We start from the raw sequence: 24,155 nt of genomic DNA, 5'->3' as shown, positions 1-24,155 counted from the left end.
AAGACCCCAACATGCACATAAGGAATTTTGTCGAGATCTGTAGCACTTTTAAGTATAATGGCATGACTGATGAGGCTACCAAGTTGAGGCTTTTCCCATTCTCACTGAGGGACAAGGCTAAAGACTGGTTACATTCTGAACCAGCTGGGTCCATCACTACGTGGCAAGATCTTGCGCAAAAGTTTCTGGTGAAGTTTTATCCGATGGCAAAGACTGCTGCTATGAGGAGTGCTCTTACTCAGTTTGCGCAGCAACCTACAGAATCTATGTGCGAGGCTTGGGAACGCTACAAGGAAATGTTGAGAAAATGTCCACATCATGGAATGCCTGATTGGATGGTGATCACTAGTTTCTATAATGGTTTGGGGGCCCAATCTCGGCCCATACTCGATGCAGCAGCTGGAGGCGCCTTATGGGCTAAAAGCTATACTGAGGCGTATAATCTTATAGAGACTATGGCTGCAAATGAGCATCAAAACCCAACTCAGAGGATGACGTCAGGTAAGGTAGCAGGTATTCTGGAAGTTGATACAGCCACCGCTATTGCAGCCCAGCTTCAAGCGTTATCAATGAAGGTTGATTCTCTGGCTACATATGGAGTTAATCAAATAGCTATGGTTTGTGAGCTTTGTGCAGGTTCTCATGCTACGGATCAGTGTTCTCTTGTCAACGAATCTGTTCAGTATGTGAATAATTATCATCGACAATAGCAGCCTGTGCCAGCGACCTATCATCCTAATAACAGAAATCATCCAAATTTCAGATGGGGGAATAATCAGAATGCTATTCAGCCACCATATCAGCAAGGAGTGAGTAAACAGTTTAACCCACCTGGATTCCAGCAACCACAGCAGTATGCTACAAGGCAATCATATCCTCAACAGGGAAGTACAGCTGCACCTATTAGTGCTGATTTTGAGGAACTTAAGCTGTTATGCAAGAGTCAGGCGGTTTCTATCAAGACCTTGGAAAATCAAATCGGTCAATTAGCCAATGCAGTGCTCAATCGTCAACCTGGCACTCTTCCCAGTGACACGAAAGTACCAGGCAGGAAGGAAGCTAAAGAGCAAGTCAAGGCTATTACCTTAAGGTCTGGAAAAGTTGCTGATGCTGAAAAGGCAAAAGAAGGAGAAGCTGAAATTAGAGATGAAGAAGCCAAGCAAAAGGAGAAAGCGGCGGAACCAAGGAAGACTACTGTTGAACACACTCTGCCTGAGGCTAATACAGGGGAGAAACAGCTCTATCCTCCACCACCTTTTCCTAAGATATTGCAGCAACAAAAGCTGGATAGACAGTTCGGTAAGTTTCTGGAGGTGTTCAAGAAACTTCACATCAATATATCTTTCGCTGAGGCTCTGGAGCAAATGCCTAGTTATGCGAAGTTTATGAAGAGTATTCTTTCAAGGAAGGTAAAACTGGATGACCTTGAAACCGTTGCTCTCACGGAAGAATGCAGCGCTGTTCTGCAGCAAAAAGTTACCACCAAAACTGAAAGATCCAGGTAGCTTCACCATTCCTTGCACCATTGGCAATTTGACTTTTGACAAGTGCCTTTGTGATTTGGGAGCAAGCATTAATCTGATGCCGTTGTCGATCTTTAAAAAGCTGGATCTGCCTGATCCAAAACCCACATACATGTCTCTACAATTGGCTAATCGTTCCATTACTTACCCAAGGGGCATAGTGGAGGATGTGCTCGTTAAGGTGGATAAGCTCTTCTTTCCTGCAGATTTTGTTATTCTGGATTTTGAGGAAGATAAGAAGATTCCCATAATCTTGGGAAGACCTTTCTTGGCTACTGTCTGTACCTTGATAGATGTACAAAAAGGTGAACTTACTATGCGGGTACAAGATCAGGATGTGACCTTCAACGTATTCAAGGCAATGAAATTCCCTACAGAAGATGAGGAGTGCTTTAAAGTGGATGTGATAGATTCTGCGGTTACTTCGAAACTCGATCGCATGCTAATGACTGACGCATTGGAAAAGGCCTTAGTGGGGGATTTTGACAGCGACGATGAAGATGGCAACGAGCAATTACAATATCTGAACGCTTCTCCCTGGAAGCGAAAGCTGGACATGCCGTTTGAATCTCTTGGTACTTCTGACCTCAAGAATGCTGAAGGAAAGCTCAAACCATCAATAGAGGAAGCACCTGCCTTGGAGCTCAAGCCATTACCTAAACACTTGAGGTATGTTTTTTTAGGTGATGCATCTACTTTACCTGTTATTATTTCATCTGACCTTTCAGGTAGTGAGGAAGACAAGCTCTTAACGATTTTGAGAGAATTCAAATCGGCTATTGGATGGACCATAGCAGACATCAAGGGGATAAGTCCTTCATATTGTATGCATAAAATTCTGCTAAAGGAAGGTAGTAAGCCGACTGTGGAACAGCAGCGAAGACTGAATCCTATCATGAAGGAGGTGGTGAAGAAAGAAATTCTGGCTCGATGCAGGCATCATTTATCCTATTTTTGACAGCTCGTGGGTAAGCCCTGTACAATGTGTACCTAAGAAAGGAGGTATCACTGTGGTAGCAAATGAAAAGAATGAGCCCATCCCCACTCGAACAGTTACAGGATGGAGAGTATGCATGGATTATAGAAAATTGAACAAAGCCACAAGGAAGGATCACTTTCCTCTTCCATTTATTGATCAGATGTTTGACAGGTTGGCGAGTCATGAGTATTTTTGTCTTCTGGATGGTTATTCAGGATATAATCAGATTTGTATTGCACCAGAGGATCAGGAAAAGACTACCTTCACTTGTCCATTTGGCACGTTTGCTTTTCGCAGAGTTTCGTTTGGGTTATGTGGCGCCCCGACCACTTTTCAGAGATGTATGATGGCTATATTCTCTGACATGATTGGAAATAATGTCGAAGTGTTCATGGACGACTTCTCCGTCTTTAGACATTCATATGATGAATGTTTGAATAATCTGTGCGCCGTACTCAAAAGGTGCGTGGAAATTAATTTGGTGCTTAATTGGGAAAAATGTCATTTTATGGTGCGTGAAGACATTATTCTTGGGCATAAGGTCTCTAACAAGGGTCTGGAGGTGGACAAGGCCAAGGTGGGAGTCATTAAAAATCTTCCACCACCTAATTCTGTGAAAGGAATCCGTAGTTTTCTTGGTCATGCGGGTTTTTATCGGTGATTCATCAAGGACTTTTCAAAGATATCTAAGCCGTTGTGCAATTTGCTTGAGAAAGATGTGCCTTTTAAATTTGATGAGGAATGTTTGGCAGCATTCGAGACTCTCAAGAAGAGTTTGATCACTGCACCAGTTATTACAGCACCAGATTGGAAAGAACCATTTGAGATGATGTGTGATGCGAGTGATTATGCGGTAGGTACAGTTCTGGGACAGCGCAAGAAAAATCTCTTCCATGTGATCTACTATGCGAGTAAGACTTTAAATGGGGCCCAAATGAACTACACCACTATTGAGAAGGAGCTATTGGCTATAGTCTTTGGTTTCGAGAAATTTTGATCTTATCTACTTGGTACAAAAGTAACAGTATTCACTGATCATACGGCTATTCGCTATCTGGTTTCCAAGAAGGATTCGAAGCCGAGACTCATTCGTTGGGTGCTTTTACTGCAGGAATTTGAGTTAGAGATCAAGGATAGAAAAGGTACTGAGAATCAAGTAGTTGACCATCTCTCTAGGTTGGAGAATCCTGATTCTACTTCACAAGATAGGACATTAATCAATGAATCTTTTCCGGATGAGCAGTTGTTTGCAGTTCAGGAGGAAGAACCATGGTTTGCAGATATTGTAAACTATCTCGTCAGCAATGTAATGCCTCCTAATTTGACCTCCGCTCAAAAGAAGAAGTTTCTGCATGAGGTGAAGTGGTATATGTGGGATGAACCATATTTGTTTAGACAGGGAGCTGACCAGATCATCAGGAGATGTATCCCGTTCTGTGAGACGGAGGGGATATTACGAGACTGCCACTCCACGGTTTATGGTGGACACTATGGTGGTGAGAAGACGGCAGCTCGTATTCTGCAAGCAGGTTTTTTTTGGCCCACTTTGTTCAAGGATGCTCATCAGTTTGTTTTAAGGTATGATCGTTGCCAAAGAGTGGGAAATTTGACAAGAAAGGATGAGATGCCATTAAATGTGATGCTTGAAGTCGAGGTCTTTGATGTTTGGGGAATCGATTTCATGGGGCCTTTTATCTCATCTTGCAATAATCAGTACATCTTGATGGCAGTCGACTATGTCTCAAAATAGGTAGAAGTTAAAGCTTTACCGATAAATGATGCAAAGGCAGTGCTAAATTTTCTTCATAAGCAAATTTTCACAAGGTTTGGAACACCTCGGGTAATCATAAGTGATGAAGGGTCGCATTTCTGCAATCGTAAGTTCACTTCTATGATGCAGCGTTATAATGTGAATCATCGAGTGGCTACTGCCTATCATCCGCAAACAAATGGTCAAGCAGAAGTGTCTAACAGAGAGATAAAGCGCATTCTAGAGAAGGTTGTTTGTCCGTCAAGGAAGGATTGGTCTTTAAAGCTCGATGAAGCTGTTTGGGCTTACAGAACAGCATACAAAACTCCACTTGGTATGTCCCCGTTTCAGTTGGTGTACGGTAAGGGATGTCATCTACCTGCGGAGCTTGAGCATAAGGCCTACTGGGCATTGAAAAAGTTGAACCTGGATTTAGATGCAGCTGGTAAGAAAAGAATGCTTCAGCTTAATAAACTTGATAAATTTCGACTTCAAGCGTACGAGAATAACAAAATGTATAAGGAAAAGGTGAAGAGGTGGCACCCCAAGTTCTCTTATTCAACTCTCGGCTCCGACTTTTTCCTGGGAAGTTGAAATCAAGGTGGTCTGGACCTTTTATTGTCAAAACTGTGTTTCCACATGGAGCGGTAGAAATTTTTGAGAATGATCCGGACCAAGCATTCAAGGTTAACGGTCAGGGTTTGAAGCACTACTATGGGGACATGGCAAACCGAGAGGTGGCTAGCGCCATTTTGTTGACTACTTGAGAAGGATACGCAACGTCAAGCTAATGACGAAAAAGAAGCACTGCGTGGGAGGCAACCCATGAATTGTTGTTACAGGAACCCTTAGAAGTTAATAACCTATCCAAAAACACAAAAAAATCAGAAAATCGGGGCTGAAAAAAATTTTCCAGTGACCCCCTAAGCGCCCGCTCAGCTTTGCTGAGCGACCGCTCAGGGGTCGACTGCCAGAATTTTTTTTTAGTTCATAAAAAAAAAAAGAGAAAAAACCAATTGTAGCCCATAAACCCACGATTTGTTCCCACTACCCCATCATTTTAACCCTTAATCCCCAAACCCTAATCTAATTTAACCTATTCCACACCCTATATATACATACACATATCCTACATATATCCCACAAACTTCCTACACTTAAACTCTCTCCCAAGCACCAAAACTCAGTTCTTACACACTTTTATTGGAGAATCAATGGCACCCAAGAGAGCACGGACTATCGATAGCAGCAGCACAGTCCCACTGCTGATTCATCAAGGGGTACTACTGCAAGGCCTCGGTTGACTGACAGAGCTGCGGAGGAGGAGTACATTAGGCTTTTGGGGAAGCCGATTCTGAAGGAGAGAGGGTTTTTACCATCGGGGAGGGATGGTGAGTTGCTACCCATGATTGCAGAAAAGGGGTGGATAGCTTTTTATGAGTCGCCCGAAGCAGTACCGATGAGCGTGGTTCGCGAGTTCTATGCGAACGCGAAGGACGAAAAGAATGGGTTTTCTGTGGTCCGAGGGTTGACGGTTGATTATCACCCTGCGGCGATTCGCCAAGTGATTGGACAGCGAGAGAGGAAGCCCGATGAGGAGAACTGGAATGAGAAGATTGCTGAGGATTTTGACTTGGATTTGATTTGTGCGACTCTATGTAGGCCGGGCACAATGTGGACCTTCAAGATCGGCACTAATGAGTATCGTCACTTCCCGACGATCGCTATGAACAGGTATGCCCGTGAATGGAATGCATTTATTTGTGCTAATATTTTGCCTTCTTCGCATGCACACGAGGTCACAGTTGAGAGAGCACAGTTGGTGTGGGGAATTCTTCATGAGGAGTACTATGTGGACCTTGGTGAGTTTATCTACCAAGGAATTCTGAAGTTTTTGAGGGGAGCTAAGCATATGAACATCCCTTATGCATCCACGGTTACGAAGCTGTGTCGAGCAGTAGGAGTGAACTGGCCGGCTCATGAGCAGTTGCAGTTGCCGGCAGCTCCGATTGATTCTGGAACTCTGAATGGGATGCAGGAGTGGATCGGTGGTGAGCCTGAGGAGCATGGGCTGGGTTATTGTCTTCCAGGAGGGCGTCCAGCACGAGGTGCTACTATGGCTAGGCCTGGGCGTGATGAGGCTGGTTCTTCGAGAGCTCAGGAGGGTGTTGGGATGGCTGATACCCAGTATAGGAGGCTTTCACGGAGGATGGATGCCATGTACGAGATGCAGAGCAGGTTTGCTCAGGAGCTCACCCTTGCGTTAAGGACTGCTTTTCGGGGCCTTGGAGCTGAGATCCTCTTTTGTTTGCTAGTTCAGTTTCCCTTGTTCAACCAACAATGGCAAGAGGAGATCCAATATCTCAATAGCAACAACGACTGCAACTGAAGCTCAAGAAAAGGGAGTTTAGTAGGCGGGATTTGAACACCTACTACCATATCCAGTGGCCAGTTTTTGGTGAGGACTCTACATACCCGCCGCCTAATACTCCACCCACTGAGGGTGATGATAATGATGACTCCGAGTAGGTATACCCTGAGTTCCTTTCTACTACCTTCACTGAGGACAGTGAAGATTTTAAGTTTGGGGGTGGTAGTTAAGGAATACTGTGTGTGTGTCATATAACTGCATATTCATGATAGTTTAGTTCATATAGTTGCATAATTTATGCCATATAGTTTTTTTTATATATAGTTTAATTGTTTATCATGTCATGTAGCTCATGCATTTACCATGATCCCTTTTGCGATGATTTATCAACTGAATTATGATATTGATGCGAGTGTAATGATAGCATTAAAGTGATATTAAGTCGTGTAGGTTGATATGCATGCTAGAAGCACTTGTAATTCCACTAAGTCTTAGAGAATGCGTAAGGGCTAGATTGTTGTTATGATTTGATTATTTTCGAGGTCAATCTATTTATTATGCTTAGAATTCGATAATAGGCTCATAGTGATAAAGGCATGAAAAAGAAAAAAAAATGGAGTAAAAAAATGGAATTTATTGCTAGTTGTGGCTAGGCGTCAAATGGCTAGTAGCCGGCTCGCATGTTGTGCGAGTAGTCTAGGGTTGAGCAAGATGGAGCGAAACGCACTTGCTCAGAATTTTTATAAAAAAATAAAAAAAAAATTGGTGTTTATGCATAATTGATCAAGAGTGGGCTCTTTGGTATTCGAGTTATTAAGTTCTTAGGGGACTTTGTGCCTAGTGACCTAAGGCTTTTAGAGTCTGGGATCCGCTAACCTAACGCTCGTTACATGGATACCATTGTATAAGTCTTTTGTGGACCTCACTCATTGCACTGTCAAATTAGCATTTGTGTTGTGAATAAAAAGCATGATTTCATAATAAGCTCCAGAATTCTTGTAGTGTTGTATATCACTTTGTGCCTAGAATTTTTATTCTTTGTATAATCATGTGATTGTTTTGAGGATAGTCGAGTCATAATAATTGGTCTAGTTCCGAAGCATATCTGTTAAGCATTTGCACACACCACGTTTCTGGCTGTATGTCCGTTTGCATGAGTTTTTTTTGATCTTTAGTGTCTAACTGCATTTGTTGAGATGTTGCAATTTGGTTGGTTTATTCGTAGTAAGGGGGATCGCTGCATTTTCATATAGATTGCATTCATGCATGTTCTGATTTATTTTTGAGTCTGTGACGCTTGAGGACAAGCATCAATTTAAGTTTGGGGGTGTGATAAGTGGCATTTTATACCACTTAGAACGTCTTAAAATGGCTTAAATTGGTGTCTTGAAATCAAGTATTTTGTGTATTTGATGCGTTTTTCTAGTGTTTATGCGTTTCAGGGTATTAGTTGCATTTCGGGGGAGTAATCATCAAGAATAAGCCTTGGCATGTGTTCATCATTGAGAGAGGGAAGAAATGGGCAGATTACGGCGAAGGAACGGAGCAAACTCAGGAATTTTCCAGAAGGGTCCTGAGCGCCCGCTCAGCTATGCTGAGCGGCCGCGCAGAAAGCTGAGCGCCCGCTCAGCTATGCTGAGCGGCCGCGCAGGGTCGGGGAAAAGAATAATTTATTTTAGGACTTCTATTTCTGTTTGGCTTCCACCTCTATGTAATCTGAGTTTTATGGGACTATTATATAAGTAGATTTGGAGACGTTTTCAAAGGAGAGGATCGTGGTATTACGCAAGGAGTAAAGGAGATAAGGAAGAAGACCGTTTAGTGCACAGCAACGAAGAGGAAGCATATTTTCTTGTGATTCTTGTTTCGTTGTAACGTTGGATGCTAGTTTTCTTACCTTGAACCTATTTACTCTTGTGACGTACTCTGATTTAATATAATTAGTTTAGTTATATTTTCTTGTGTTTGTTTATCATGATTTCATATGAACCCATGATGACGATAAGTGCTATTATGGGCTAATCGTGATCATGGGGTTGCAACGAATTTATTATGGAATTCTTTAGTTAATTGTTTAATACTTTAGTGTGTGATGATTGTATGATATCTAGTTTTGGTTGTGCGTATTCGTCTTATGTGCGTCGCGAACATGTAAGATAGGGTGTTAATCTCTTGTGAAGCGACGGTGGATCTTAAGATTTAGAACTTGCCATGCTATCATAGGTTCATGTACGTTGTGCATGATTAGTGGGTAACTCTAACAGTTTTATTTGCCCTATGTAATCAAAAGGAATAACTTGTGCTTAAATCGTTGTGTTGTCAATTTCTGTAGACATATAGGAACTCAACATAATTGATAACTATTCAACTTCTATCTTGATTGTGGATGTTGGTAGAATGGTATTAGTACAATGAAAGTTGGCTTTTATCAGTTTTGTGTTATTCGATTAATATCATCATTGTCACATGCTAAAGGTAATAATAATGACTATTGAAGGAAGTAGTAATGAAGTTGTGATCTCATGAGTGTTTTATTATTGATAATTTGAAGTGTTAATTAAGTGATTAATTAAGTAGTTAATTGTAGTTAATATTTAGTCAACAATTCTAAGTGTTAGTGTCTTAACATTGAGAAGTAATCATACATTGGTGAGTGAGTTTAATTAAACAATAATTAGTCTGAGTCTCTGTGGGAACGAACTAGAAAGTATTCTATATTACTTGCGAACGCCTATACTTGCGTGAATATTAGCGCGTGTTTTCGCCCTAACAGAGCCGTATCAACAAGTTTCTACTTGGGGAAAGGGGGAACGAGCTTTACGTTTCAGAGTCATGGATTTCATCTGAATTAGGAGTGGCGTAAGTGGTCGAGTGGCGCCGGCCCAGCCTTATTATATTGGCCCAAATGGCCTGGAAGTTCCGCTAAGGCGATCCATTCCTTAGGAGTTCAGTGTTCGGTTGACAAGTAAATCCGACAGGTTCTCCTCTACATGTAGAAAATGGTGGGGTTGCACTACTACGACTGATCATCGTAAGTGGTCTTCCTGGCGCGGCAAACTCCCGTAATGAGTTCATCATCCTATTTGATATTTCTGCAACACTACCCAGAGCACTTCGATAGAAAGGCTACGGTTGGGCGATTGTTGAGTGTTGGCAGGGTCAAGTTTTCAAAATGATGTTTGCATCAAATGAAGTATCTCGTAACTTCATTTTATTTTGATGATATTTTAAAGATTTAATCTATTCAAATCTGGTCTTGTAGTCTCATCTATGTGATGAACTTTTGAAACTAATTATAACTTGAACGGTGGTAGCTTAAGTAGTATTTGGAAAAGATATAAGTATATTGGAGTATCTTGTAACTTCATCTTTTAAACTTATATCTAGTAAATGGTTATCTTATGCATGATAAAGATTTTCAGAAAAACGTTGAGACAAGGTTAGATATATGAGATCACCTTGCAACAATATTTTTATACAGTTATAAATACTGAATATTTTGAAAAGTTAGTACTCTGTGTACTCTGTGTATATTTTGAAAAGTATATATGTATATATACTGAATATTTTGCGACTTCATCGCATTAAGATATCAAACTTGGTTCATTTCTTTTGACCAAGACTTTCATGAGTACTATGAGAAGGCTCATATATTGTTAATCATTATACATATTATTTTGGTAGGCTTGTTGCTCACCCTTGCTTTCTTCTTTCATCACACAACATCAGATAGACAAGATGAACAGGACCAAGTTCCCAATTCGCGAGCGGATAGGAAACGTTCTGCAGTTTCCTATAGGCGTTGATGTCGCTGTAGCTGAGGTAGGAGCTACCAATAGGCTAGGCTTTCAACTTTTGATGTACCAGATTTATGTATATTTATGAATTGTAATAATGGCAAAGAAATGTAAATTTATTCAGAAACCCTTTTAAGGTGTATTGACATATAATTGTGGAATAAAACGACTTATGATTATTTTTGGATAATCATCTCTGAGACTATAACTTGTGGTGTGTGTGTTTATTGTGGGGTCACAGTACAGAGTAGTTGATTATTTATTAAGATTGGGTGTTATTAAGGGAAATGGAACTCGTGACAACCCGAATCCCCGACCCCGGATTTGGGGGTGTTACATTCATCTTTTCAACTTATATCTAGTAAATGATTATCTTATGCATGACAAAGATTTTCATAAAAATGTTGAGACAAGGTTTGATATATGAGATCACCTTGCAACAATAATTTTATACAGTTATAAACTGGAACCCTGTGTATATTATGCATGGAAGAGGATTTCCAAGATTTTGAAAAGTATATATATACATACTGAATATTTTGCGCCTTGGTCGCGTTAAGATATCAAACTTGGTTCATTTCTTTTTGACCAGGCTTTCATGAGTACTATAAGAATGCTCACATATTGTAAATCATTATACATATTATTTTGGTGGGCTTGTTGCTCACCCTTTCTTTCTTCTTTCATCACACAACAACAGATAGACAAGATGAACAGGATCAAGCTCCCAATTCGTGAGCGGTTAGGAGACGTTCCACAGTTTTCTGTAGGCGTTGATGCCACTGTAGCTGAGGTAGAAACTACCAATAGGCTAGGTTTTCAAATTTTGATGTACCAGACTTATGTATATTTATGAATTGTAATAATGGCAAGGAATATGTAAATTATTCAGAAACCCTTTTTAAGGTGAAATGGTTATTAATTGTGGAATAAAATGACTTGTGTTATTTTTGGTATTCATCTTTGAGACTATAACTTTTGGTGTGTGTGAGTATATTGTGGGGTCACAGTACGCAGTAGTTGGTTGAATGTTAAGATTAAGTATTGATAAGGGAAATGGAACTCATGAAAACCTGGATCCTCGACCCCGGATTTGGGGGTGTCACAACGACCCCACACTTATCACACACACACACACACTTATAGGTTATTGTCTTGGAAACCAACCATTCATAACTAGAGTAATTCAACCATCAAGTGATAATTATTACAACCCAAAAGTGATTAAGTCTTATCGGGGAGTAACCTTTAAGTAAGGCTAGTCCGTTGGACAAATATACGTTTCTTGTTTATTACCTTACATAAGTCATACTTATAAATAATCTGAACTAAAAATAACTGAAAACTAATCCAGCTTATTCGGACTACCTGTGGTACAACACCAAACAATCTACGAAACAGCTGGCAATTTCCTACCCTTTTCCTGGCTGTGGTTCTCATGGAAGGAATCTTGATTCACTGTTGTGTTGTGTCAATTTAAGAAAATAAGTGTGAGCTATAATGCCCAGCATAATAATGTACAGTATGAAAATGACTATATGATAACTTACGTAAAACATCATATATGATAATTATGTTTTATACGAAAATAATTTTTCCTTGGTGATACACACCTTCTTATGAAAATAATTCTTTAGGGGATTTTATTATCCCCTAAAGAATAAAAACCTTTTCTACTAGTAGAAGGACGACACCTTCGTATCCCGGTTATCACCCTTGCCGCATTCGGGCTACGTGTCCCATTTTTGGGTATATACATACTTTACAAGTTCCTGAGTACACAGAGTACCTTCACCTGCGATACCTTTGGTAGTCCATCTAGCACACATAGTACCAGAGTGTACCCCTCCCTTGTCCTTTAAAAAGAATTCTATCAATCTCGAGAACTCGAACTGCATCGAAGTTCCCCAAGCGTTTTGCTTGTTGATCGAAACAGTTTATCTTACTAAGATATAAATGTATATATGTATATACGTACTTCTGAGATTTTTGGAGGAAGTACTAAGGATGTGAGTTGACCATTGTTAACAGATAATTTAATAAGGGGGAAAAGTTTCTCCTTGAAACTATATTAAATAAGTCGGGATAATAATCTCCGACGATTTGAAATTATTCGAATGATTTTCCGAAATCAGAAAGTATATTTTAAATCAGGATCTATGATTTTTTAAATCAATAATAAACCCTTTAATGAATAATAAATAATGACACGATAATCGATAAATAATTAAACCTCGAATAAGTTTACTCTCTAAGAGAATATTTAAAATAATATTCCTCAACTAGTTTCTGTCTACGTAGTTAATAATCTTTAATGTTTAATCAGGTTTGAAATAAATAATCGTTGGAGTATACTACTCCCATAATAAAGGATTAGGTATATAGTATTTATTATTCGAACCATAAAATATAGTTGAGGGAATATGATTGTTGGGAAATCGTTTTAACAAAAGTTCGAGGTATTTTAATGTTTCGTAAGTGGACGTTAAGTCCCTTTAAAACATACTATTATGGACTTGTAATCGTCCTATAATATCACCAGAATAATTCCCGGGTTTTCATCTTAAAATCCCGACCGACTCTCGGTCTTATAATCAAATGTCACACTTAAAGCGGAAATTAAATATTTTACGATATATCCTTATCGTACAACATCGCTACATTATGTGAAAAATTCAATTACTATGTATCATGACAAGCATAGTATTTATGCAATGATAGTAAAACAATCCTTTCACAACACAACAGTAAAATGGAGTTGGGTTCGTAAACTTGCATGGGTATTTCGAGGTGGAGGATGCTCTATGTTCCGCTCGGAAATCTATAATCATAAACACAATTCGTTAGGTACCGTTCTAATTTACGGCGACTCGCACTCATGCGCTACTTATTATGCACCCTCTCAATTTGTACTACCCTTATTATTCCTTTAAGTCCTTATTCACATCATGGTCGCTTCATTTTTCTAAGTACCTAAGGTTCATTTTCATTATCGCCGTCGGCTCTGCTTATGGATTCTACGGTTTCTAATCGCGCGGTCTCGGCTCCAATATTTTTATAAAATTGAAAAATCATTATTTTTACTTGAAATTTTTATGGAAGTTAGGAAACTCAGTATGTTACTCTATTTAAAAATTTCATGATTTATAAACACATTTAAGACGATCCTTTATATTTTCAAAATTCGTAATTCGTAGCAGTTTTTGTCGCGTAAATCACTTTTAGTAAAATGACCATAACTTTTGATCCGTAAATCGGAATCAAGCGATTCAAGTTCCTAAACGATCCTTATAAAATTCTCTATCATAATAAAGGGTTATTTTTCAAGAAACTATAGTTTAAATTTTCGGGACTTTCTGCAGAAACTTAAAGTTATGATTTGTTCGTTTTAACGGAATTACGTTTACGATCGGAATTTCGTTTACGCCCTAAATCTTTATACAACCACCACCAATCATCATATCATCACCAACACATAAAATCCTCTCATGAACATCATGTTCTTGAGGCAACAACAATCAACCTTAAATCTACTTAGCCAAACATCAAGATTTCAACAACATCACCTCTAAAACTAGGTTTACAACTACATACTAAATGGATCTTGAAATTGAATCTTAAATAAAATTGGGTCAAAGATTTTTATATTTATTAAAAGCTTGAGATGTGTTCTTGAGGATGGTGGAGTCTTGGAAGTGCTTGGTATGATTTTTGGAACCTAAAACCACCATTGAAATCAAGAAACCAAAGAAGAGTTACAATTCATACTATTCACTAGTAACTTTCTTGATTTTATTTCACCCATCAAACCTTGATAAAAAAAGATTAAAGAATTTTCTTACCATAGTTTGGTTGTTAGGAAGCTTGATAATTAATGGGATGATTTTACCATGGCTAGAACTTGAGATTTGATTTTGAGTTTCTCCTTTTTTCTTGAAATAGCCGAATGCGAGAATGAAAGGGGGGGGGGTTTATGCTTGCTTCCTTGGGTGCTTCTAGGAAATGGGATGGTGATATCTTCCTATTGATTTTTATTCTTCCTAGTATAGAATCCTAGGTTTATTCCTTGTTGCAAATCTTGGGGACAAATCCAAGTAGCTTGCTAGTTTACAAGCTAAACTACATGTGCTAGCTTCCTTAGCACACTATTTTGCTAGCTTGCTTGATCATCCTATGTTTAGCTCACTATTTGATAAAGTAACCATGATTACTTTCTTACCATGGTTAGTTAGTGCGTTACATTTATTTAACCGTTTACGTGTTCGCTCGGTCGCTTAAGCGTTTTCGTAATACTTACTCGTAAATGGTTCGCGACGTAATTCCTTTCGTATTTATTCCTTATATTTTAAATTATCGTACTTGGATATAAATCCGTAGGGTTTCAATCTTGTAATTATATTGTGATTCCCGTAATCCTCGATAAGTCGTAAATACGGTCATTTTTCAAAGTTCATTTTTTTCGAAAACTAATACTCCCTCCGTCCCAGCCATTTGTATACAAATGGTTTGGGCACAGAGGACAAGACATAGTAGTTAAATAATGTTATTTTTGGGAATTTTGGTAAGATAGTGGGATGAGAGAGAAGGATAAAATATAATTTAGTGAGAAAAAATTATAAAGTTGGGTAAATTGGTGGGACCAATCAATATTTAATGGATAAAGTGAGTGTAGTGGGGGTAAGTAGTGGATGTAGTTGATTTTTATATTATTAAATTTTTACTATTTTTGGTAAGTTTGAAATGTATAGAATTGAATGGGACATCCAAAAAAGGAAAGTGTATAGAATTGAATGGGACAGAGGGAGTAACGTTTACATACACTCATTTGGTACGTATAATCATAATATCAACTCCGAAACTCATTTTCTCATGCAGTACATAGTGTGGGCTCAAAAGTTTTTCCCGTTCGTCAGGGTTACTATTCATTAAACATTTTACAAGGTCTCAAAAATTCGAGTTATTACAGTGATCCTCCCATAGATTCCAACTCTGGACCAGTCATCTCAAGATGACATACAACTTGTCTTGCACAAGGATCGGGGATCGCGAATTCCCATTGCACCACAGCTGACCTCCTTAAGGATGGCTCCAGTGTTTTCTGCAGGTACATCTTCTGGATCTCAAAGCTATGAGCGTAGTGTATCCGTGAGGGTGAGTGAAACACAAACCCTAAACCGAGTGACAGAGTGTTGAGTGTTACATTGTGAGAATCCCGTCAGACACCTACCTCCTAATCTACACCTATAGACATGTCACAATATGTAACAAAATCTTACCTTGAAGAGCAGTTAGCATTCAAAGATAGTCATCTCAAAGGACAACTGGCTCTCAAAGATCAGTATCTCAAAGATGAACTGTCTATCAGGGATCACTAGATTACACGTCTTTCCGAACAACTTAAAGTTCAACAAGCATCATTTGATAGTTTACGAGAATTTGTGGAGCAATCTCTCTCTCACTCAGGAAAGGGAAAGACAATTTCCAAAATTAAGCCAAAGATCTCAGTTAGCAAGTAAGCGCCAATCCATGTCTCCACTGAAATAGCTCTTTCCAATACTGGGCCAAAGACCTCAGTCAGCAAGCAAGTGTCTGTTTCAGAACCATCTGCTCAAGAGATCCATGTCTTGATCTTGCCTGCTCAATCAACCCCAGCTCTGAAGGATAACACAACTAAGGGGGAGAAATGGGTGGAGCAAGAAAAAGTAGTTATTGTTGTGAACTTAATTCAAGATGCTTTTTAAGCAGCTGACTCTGGATATGATGAGTTTGGAGATGAGCTTCAAGAAAAAATGGAAGAAGAAGAAAAATAGAGGATTGATGAAAGGGTGCTATTAAAATCAAGACATGTTGCTGAGAAGAGTTCTTCAACTCAAGGGGGCAATCAACATCAAAACATGATCAGCTAAGCAAAGTCATTACGACTCAGAGGGATCTTCTGTCGGAGATATATGCTCCAAAGCCCCTATTCTCAGAGTATGAGCTGAAGGAAGGAAAAATAGATGAGAGCGATGTTCCTAAGGGTTATGAACCCAGAGTTGAAGAAGTGATGATGGAAAAGAGAAAGGTTATATATGAGGACGAATAATTTGAAGATGAAGATGCTTTCTTGAATGACTATTTTTTCTATAGATTGCCGGAAAATCTCAATCGATCTTATCAAGAAATTCAAGGAGATATTGAAAGATCAAGAGTTAGAGTGTAGAGAGCAATACAGAGAAGGGAAGACAGAGAAGCAAGAGAATCATATCTTCGGGCTAACATGAGAGGAAGTGAATGGGATGAGATAAAAAGGAAAATGGACAAATCTGAAATCTATCATAAGTTAGACCCCGGTAACAAGAATCTTCTAAACATCGTGGAGAAGTACATAATGATTTATCCCAATATTCATGAGTTCTATGATCAGTTCAATAGGATAATCACTGGTACCACCGTGAATATTCTAAAGAATGGATGGAAAATCACTGTCAATCACAAAGATGGACTCCAAATGAAGATATCTACTAGTGTATTGATGAAGCTAAATATTATGGAACTGTTTGTCTTGGCATCAAAAATTCCTTGTTTGAAATCGAATGAGAATGAATACTTCAGAAATAAGCTTCGGAAGATGATGATGGATGTATCTCCTCAAGCATTCTCTTATCCTTTTATGATCAAAGTATTTGAAGATGGAAGAATGCAAAACATCACCATGTCTGATCAACATATAAGATCCATTCATTTTCTACAACTCACTTTCCTGGAAAGTCAACTTAGGAGTAAAAGAGCAAATTTGGAAGCACCAGGAGTTAAAAGATCAGAAGCAGACCTTAGAGCTGCTGAAGTTCTATATGCTTATAGGCTCAATGACAAAATGATCAGGGATTCAGAAAAGGACATGAATAAAATTAACAGATCTTATCATGAGATTGTTTTCATAAATGGAGAGCCAAAAATTAATCTTCTATAAGATAGTGAGCCTATAATCAACACTAATAGTGAAGGGGATCTAGTCTTTGAGATTAATAAAGCTAAGATAAAAATTAATGATTTCAGAACAAGCGGATCAAACGCAATACATCAAGCCTTGATGGATGTCAAACTCTCCATATGTAAGAAGGACAAGATTGCTTTGATTCCAATTATAAATATACTCAATGAGGCAGTGGAAGAAGAATCGATCAACGACACCAAAAGTGTACGAGGACATCCAAAAAGGATAACAGTCTTCGTAATGTCAAAAAGATCTACAATGTTGTTTGAACTTGTTCCTAAGTGCTCCAAAGTCAAATATCTTCAAATGATGCTTAATGATCTGAATAATCCACCTCCCATTAATGCACTTGAAATAGAAGCTCGTGATTTAGTCCAAGCAAGACTGAATGACCTTCTGAATAGAAGCAAAGGATCATCTCTCCTAGACTCAACAAAATCAACAGATCCTAGAAAGAAAGCTACCAAGAGAAATCTGCTCAGACTCAATCCACTCAAGAAGGAGAAGGTAGTCAAGGCAAGAAGCTCAAGAAGACAAAGAAGACCTAGATAATTTGTTCAGGTTATAGGAACACTTCTTTGTAAAATTTAATTTAAGAAATCTGGAATTGAATATGTAATCCAGAATGTATTTAATATCTTTATATGTTTTGAGGTTGTATTTTTTCTTATTATCAATTGAGTTATCCGTAGGGATTTGCTTGTCGAACTCTAACAATCAAATATGGGGAGATTGTAAAGCATAATGTAACATAAAATGTAATCGAGGAATTATAACTCAACATGTAATAGAAACAGATGGACAATATTAAATTGTGAAGTACAGGAACCCTAAAGATGAAGGAACCCTAATTATGAAGGAACCCTAAAGATGAAGACAGGATATACACAAAGAATCAAAATATGCAAATGACTCTCTAAATCCACAATCAAGTTATGGGAAGAAGTTCATTAACATGTTCAAGCATCCATGAATAATAAGATATCAAAGGACTTCCAGTATCAGTTACATGGTTCTAGTGATTGAAGCAATGAATAATCAATCAAGATATATCAGTTAAGAATTGTCAAGGAAATTGAATTAAACCGGTTCATGCTAGTTGTTTGTGAACCAAACCAGTGCACCAATCATCAGCATATCAGGAAGGGTTTGATTTAGTTATACAAAAGAAACATTAATTGTTGATACAATTATTGGAAACAAGATTTTCTTTAAGGCAAGAAAACCTACTAGGCTTACAAGGTCGCAAGTAAGTATCCTCTGGGAATGTGTCTAAGTCAAGTTTCACTTCTGTGACATCTAGGTCGCAAGTAAAGTTGTATGGTGAATTTGGCTAAGGCAGATTACCTAGTATTCCTGGTCGCAACTAACCCATCAACAGAGGAAGACAGGTCGTAAGTAACCTAGAATGGAAAATTGTCTAAGGGAAATCCCTACAGTGTCATACTAGGTCGCAAGTAACTCTTGTTCTAGTATACAGGGTCGCAAGTATCTTGCAAGGGAAAAGTTTCTAAGGCACAAGGTCGCAAGAAACTCCTATTTGCTATGATGGTCACAAGTAACTATTGTTACAGAATGAATAGAGTCGCAAGTAAGTCTGAGATGAAAAATTGGCTAAGGCTATTACTCTGGTCGCAAGTAAATTTATATACATGTCACAAGTAACTACTTTGTTGAATTATTGTTGATCACAAATGCAACAATTCAAAGGAATATATGGATACAGTTATGCCACATGTCCAATAAAAATTGAAGTCTACAAAGCAACAAATGAATTCATTTCATTTGATCATCTTCTTCAGCTAACAAAAAGTGTTTTACGGGAGCTCCATTAAAGACTTCATTTATTAAGCTTGTAAAAACAAAGTTTTGCTGCTAAATTTATTGTAGCTAATCAATTCATTGATTAGATTGTAGCAACCTCAAGGATTATATCAATAAAATTCCTCGAATTGTTTTGTGCCTATTTTTATTCCATACTCATGATGAAGAACTTGTAATGAATCGAAAAAGATTGTAGGTATCGTATTCAACCCCCCTTCTACGATACTTTGGGACTAACACTGGAGATTTGTCCTTATATGTGTTATATATAATTTGTGTTTATAAAATTGTTGGTGATAATTAATTACATTGTTTGATGACTACTTGAATTTATGGGGCTATTTGGAACTTAATTGATTAAGTGATATGTTTGTGATATTGTGATATTTATGTAAACATGATGTGAATGCAAGTAGTGTGACTCATAATGGATTATACATAAATTTTTATATGTACATGATTTGGTATATGCACATAGGAAAAAGTGATACAATTAATATATATCATGTGCACATCATTCATCTGCACTTGACTAAATAAAGGCGTTGTAATGTTCATATCCCTGTATTCGCAAATACACATGGAAATCTACGGGTTTATATATGGGACCTTCGGGTCAAACACTTGGAATCATGGGGCGATGCAGGATACGAATGGTTATAACAAAGAAAATGAAATATAGAGGCATATGCATACATGTACATCATACAAGTACTTGATTGGTTTTTTTATACTTTACTTTTTAGAGTATAAGCTATAAGATTTTATGCTTGCTGATTTGAGACTCATAAAAATTGCTCTTATTTTTCATTTTGAGTTACGAGTCGGCCATCTGTGCTCCAAAGTCCATCATCCTCTACATTTGTGTAAATAAGTATAGTTGAATTTTCATCTTCCGCTAATAAAGTTTTGGAAAATGATTTAGTTAAATAAATTTAATGGATATTATCAGTTACTCTGTAATTGTTTTATAGATTTCTAAAGTTATTTTTTTATATGATAAAATTCAAGGATGTGACTGATATACAGAGCAGTACTATATCTGCTAGGCGGTTTAGACTATCCCCACTATAATTCCTAAGATGACATTAACTCCATTGCAAAATCAGAACCAATTTAGCCACCAATTTGATCAAGAATAAAACCTTGGGCACAAATAGTAGTGGATAAAACTAAAAGGTGACTAAAACCTAATAATTATTAAAATTATCCACCAAAGTCATCAAGAATAAAACCTTGGGTACAAAGAGTAGTGGACATAACTAAAAGATGATTAAAACATAATAATTATTACAATTATTTGATTTGGAAGCGTTTATATACGACACATTAAAATCTCATGACAAGAAATCTTAGCACTCTATTTTTGTTTTTTAAGAATAAACACAAAACAAGCCTAGCATAGTAGATTCCTCTTGAATAAAATAAAATCTAAATAAAAATAAATTTTAAATGAAGTGCAAGAAACATATTTCTTAATCTATGGAGAGTAATGATTAATAAACCAACATATGTTTTCAAAACCATATTTGTTTGCACCGTATTTATTAAATTTGAAAAATATACACGGACTTGTACTAGCTATTAAACAACATTTTACAAGAGAAAATATAATATAGGTAGGTCTATTAAAGAGATGAAGCTATTATGCATTATATAAGTATCCTTATAATTTAAGATTCTTGTTCCAAATTATTTCTAACTCCGGTGGCCGGACACTAAGAAACATGACTAAGTACTAACCGAAGATGTATACATAATTTTGTCTACTTCATCTGAGATTGTAATAAAATCTTGCCTATCGACATGAGGTATCTTTTCCGAATTATTTTATATGATAAATATTTATTTATCATTAATGTTTATAATTAATGAGTAGAAAACTACAATGCTAATTTAAAGTAGAAAAATGAATTATAATATACTCCTATTACTATATGTACTTTTGTTATGTGAACATTCCAACTCTGATAGATTATTACAAATTTATAGTACAAGATTTAAGTCTTTACTTGACTCCTCAAATCCTTTAGAATTTGGTAGATTAAATTAACTCTTGCAATTATGTGAGGGAAGATGACGCATAATGATTCATAGTTATCTTCTACTAATAAAATAATTCAACATACTATAAATTTACTTATGAGAATTGTTAAAACCAGAAATATTTAAAGTTGTAGATAGTACACACCTCTACACAATAACAAGTTTTGCTAATTAGGAGAAATGAAGAAATCACTATATGCTTGAATTTAAGTAAATTGCTCCCAATTTAACATATTATTTCAGTTACGTACGTATCAACCTAGGAAAATAAATTGGAAACGGAGCATCTTTGTTAAAAACATGTATGTTAAACACATGGACCTTATCTTCAACTGAATAATATCCATCTTCCATGATCCGCTCCTTGTAATTATGTGCCACGTCTTGTAAAAGCTGATGAGTTGGAACACGGGGATAACCAATCAGCCTACCCTTTTTCGGCTTGCTCAACCCAGGTGTCGTGGCTTGCAACACCAATCAAATGGTTCCAATTCACTCTCAAAGTCAGTCTGATAAACTCCTTTTTACTTTAAAATTGCTACATAGCGAACCTACAACAAATTTTACCAATATGTCATTATATTAGCTAATGATATATGACATATAGATAAAATGTCAAATCAAAAGTACAGAATGTTTATGATTCAAAGTCTTACAGCTATTTCCATAGTTGCAGGAGTGGTGTAGTGTGCCGGATTTCCATTCTCGTCAAGTCCAGAACCAACTCGAGTATGAGTTAGGTTCCAAATATCTATACGTTTTGGTTTCTGTCCACCATTCTCCTCTGTCAATATCTGAACCCAATCCAATCAAGAGTTAATTAGTTGTAGAAGGTTGACTTGACATTAAAAAGGATATTAATTAATCATATTATTAAAAATAAATTACAAGTTAGATTAATCAAAATAAGTTGCACTACCTGAGCAACTTCCTCAAAAGGTCTTCCACCTGAGCTATGCAAGTTGATTACATTCGACCTATTCTGAGCCCCCTTGAGATCTGTGTTGGTGATCTTCAGATCTACAAAATTTTAACAAACCTTCTCAGAACTCGTTATTGAAATAAGATGGACAAAACTCCTTCAACAACTTTCCAGTTTTCTTTGTTATGGCATAAGCTCTTACCTTCTCTTCATATAATGTTTTCTTACAAACTGACTGGATATAGTCAAATACAATGTCCTTTGATAGTGACCGGCTTTGACCCTTTGCGTGCCTATATTATCCCTGTAATAGACATTGTACACGTCAAATGCAACATTTCAAATTTAACACATACATGTAGCTGAAAGTTACATAAAAGAAGGCAGTGTGCATACATAGAAATTATCCAAAAGCTTCTCAAAAAATTGTGTATGGTTATCCTCTAACTCAGTACAGGTATAGGATCCCACTGACCAATATGCAAGTATCGCTCTCAAGATCGTCTTATTTGCACAGTTGTTCCTAATTCTATAATATATACATAATAAAATCATAAATATATGCACAATCATTAGTTAAATATATGACTATATTGTTTAATACTATGTGCATGTGGTTTATAATGATCACACCTAATTATCCATCAACTAGCATGTCAAATATTAAAGAAATTCAACAAAAAATATTATGAAAAAAGGATTATTACAACAATAAGCCATTACTCAGAGAATGTGTGTGCAGCTGTCTTCTTATTAGAAACAAGGGCACTTGATCTCATGGAGTCTAAGCGTGTGATAAAAGTCGATATTGACAGGTTGATGCAAAACCAAAAATAACAAATTAGGCATAGTGTGTGCAAACTGCATAATGCAGTGCTCATAAATGTCAAACTATATAGCGCAAAAAAGATTTCAGTTTATCATACATGTAAATTTAAAAAAGAACGTTTAGAATACCTTGAAAATCACAATGAACATAACATATGCTAAGAAACAATAACTTACATCCCATTTGAAATTTTTATACGAGTCGGATGTTATAGATAAGCTGTACCGAACAATCCTTGAGAGTTTTTTCTTGACTTTGGGGCCCTCCACTTAACAGCTTTCTTTTTTGTCATATTATCGTAGCTTTCTTTAAAAACTTGTATCCTCTGCCTCATCAACATTGTTTTATTCCCTTTACCCTTACGTTTATCAATCTTTCGTTTCAGTTCCAAAGTGACTGATCTGGCCTTCCCCTGGTTCTCTGGAACTTTCTTACCATTGTCTAGTTTTTTTGAAACTTGTTTCACATTGTCCTCACCACTGACCTTCTACGGTGTCTTCCCCTTAGTTTTTTCTACTATCCTATGATCACAAATGTATACAAGTTGTCACTGGTTATCCTTAAATAAACAAACAAACAAAGACACACACATGCACACACACACACTGTTTATCCATAAGAAATAACTATGCAATATCGGTGAAAATAATTCCAATAATAATAACGATATCAATTAACATTTAATAAATTTATCGAAATGAACCAGATACAATGTCAATTAAAATAAACCATATAATGATAACAATATCAATCAAATTTAAAAAATCCTTACAGCTTGTAACTTCTCGGAAGATTCAGAATGTCCGAAAAACACGTAATCTACAAGCAAAAAAAACCCTAAAATTAACATACACATGTAACAATACAAGCAGACACACACACATATTATAAGCAAAATACAATAAAAGCAAAGAACATACACACACACATAAAAACCAAACACACATAATACACCTACATACATATATTATGAGTACATAACTCTATCAAATTTGTAAAAAGGGGCAAACATACAAAAATACAAGGATACATAAAAAAATCAGAGAGAAAAATATGAGGTTTGTATACACATACACATACAGAAAAGGTTTAATAAACATGAGATTTGCATACACAAAAGGTTTAGATACACATATAC

At 37.0% G+C, this 24,155-nt stretch overlaps 1 non-coding gene across 1 annotated transcript; it reads right to left on the bottom strand.

Annotated features, from left to right (window-relative positions):
- Positions 1 to 218: 218 nt before the first annotated feature.
- Positions 219 to 325, bottom strand: LOC141722346 (small nucleolar RNA R71). The gene has a single exon (XR_012575366.1). It is a non-coding gene; the product is annotated as a small nucleolar RNA R71 (small nucleolar RNA).
- Positions 326 to 24,155: the final 23,830 nt, after the last annotated feature.

The sequence above is a fragment of the Apium graveolens genome, chromosome 4 (genome assembly GCF_009905375.1).
Source record: "Apium graveolens cultivar Ventura chromosome 4, ASM990537v1, whole genome shotgun sequence".
NCBI classification, from domain to species: Eukaryota; Viridiplantae; Streptophyta; class Magnoliopsida; order Apiales; family Apiaceae; genus Apium; species Apium graveolens.
Note: the sequence above shows the minus strand (reverse complement) of the source record. Positions and strands in the feature narration are given on the sequence as shown.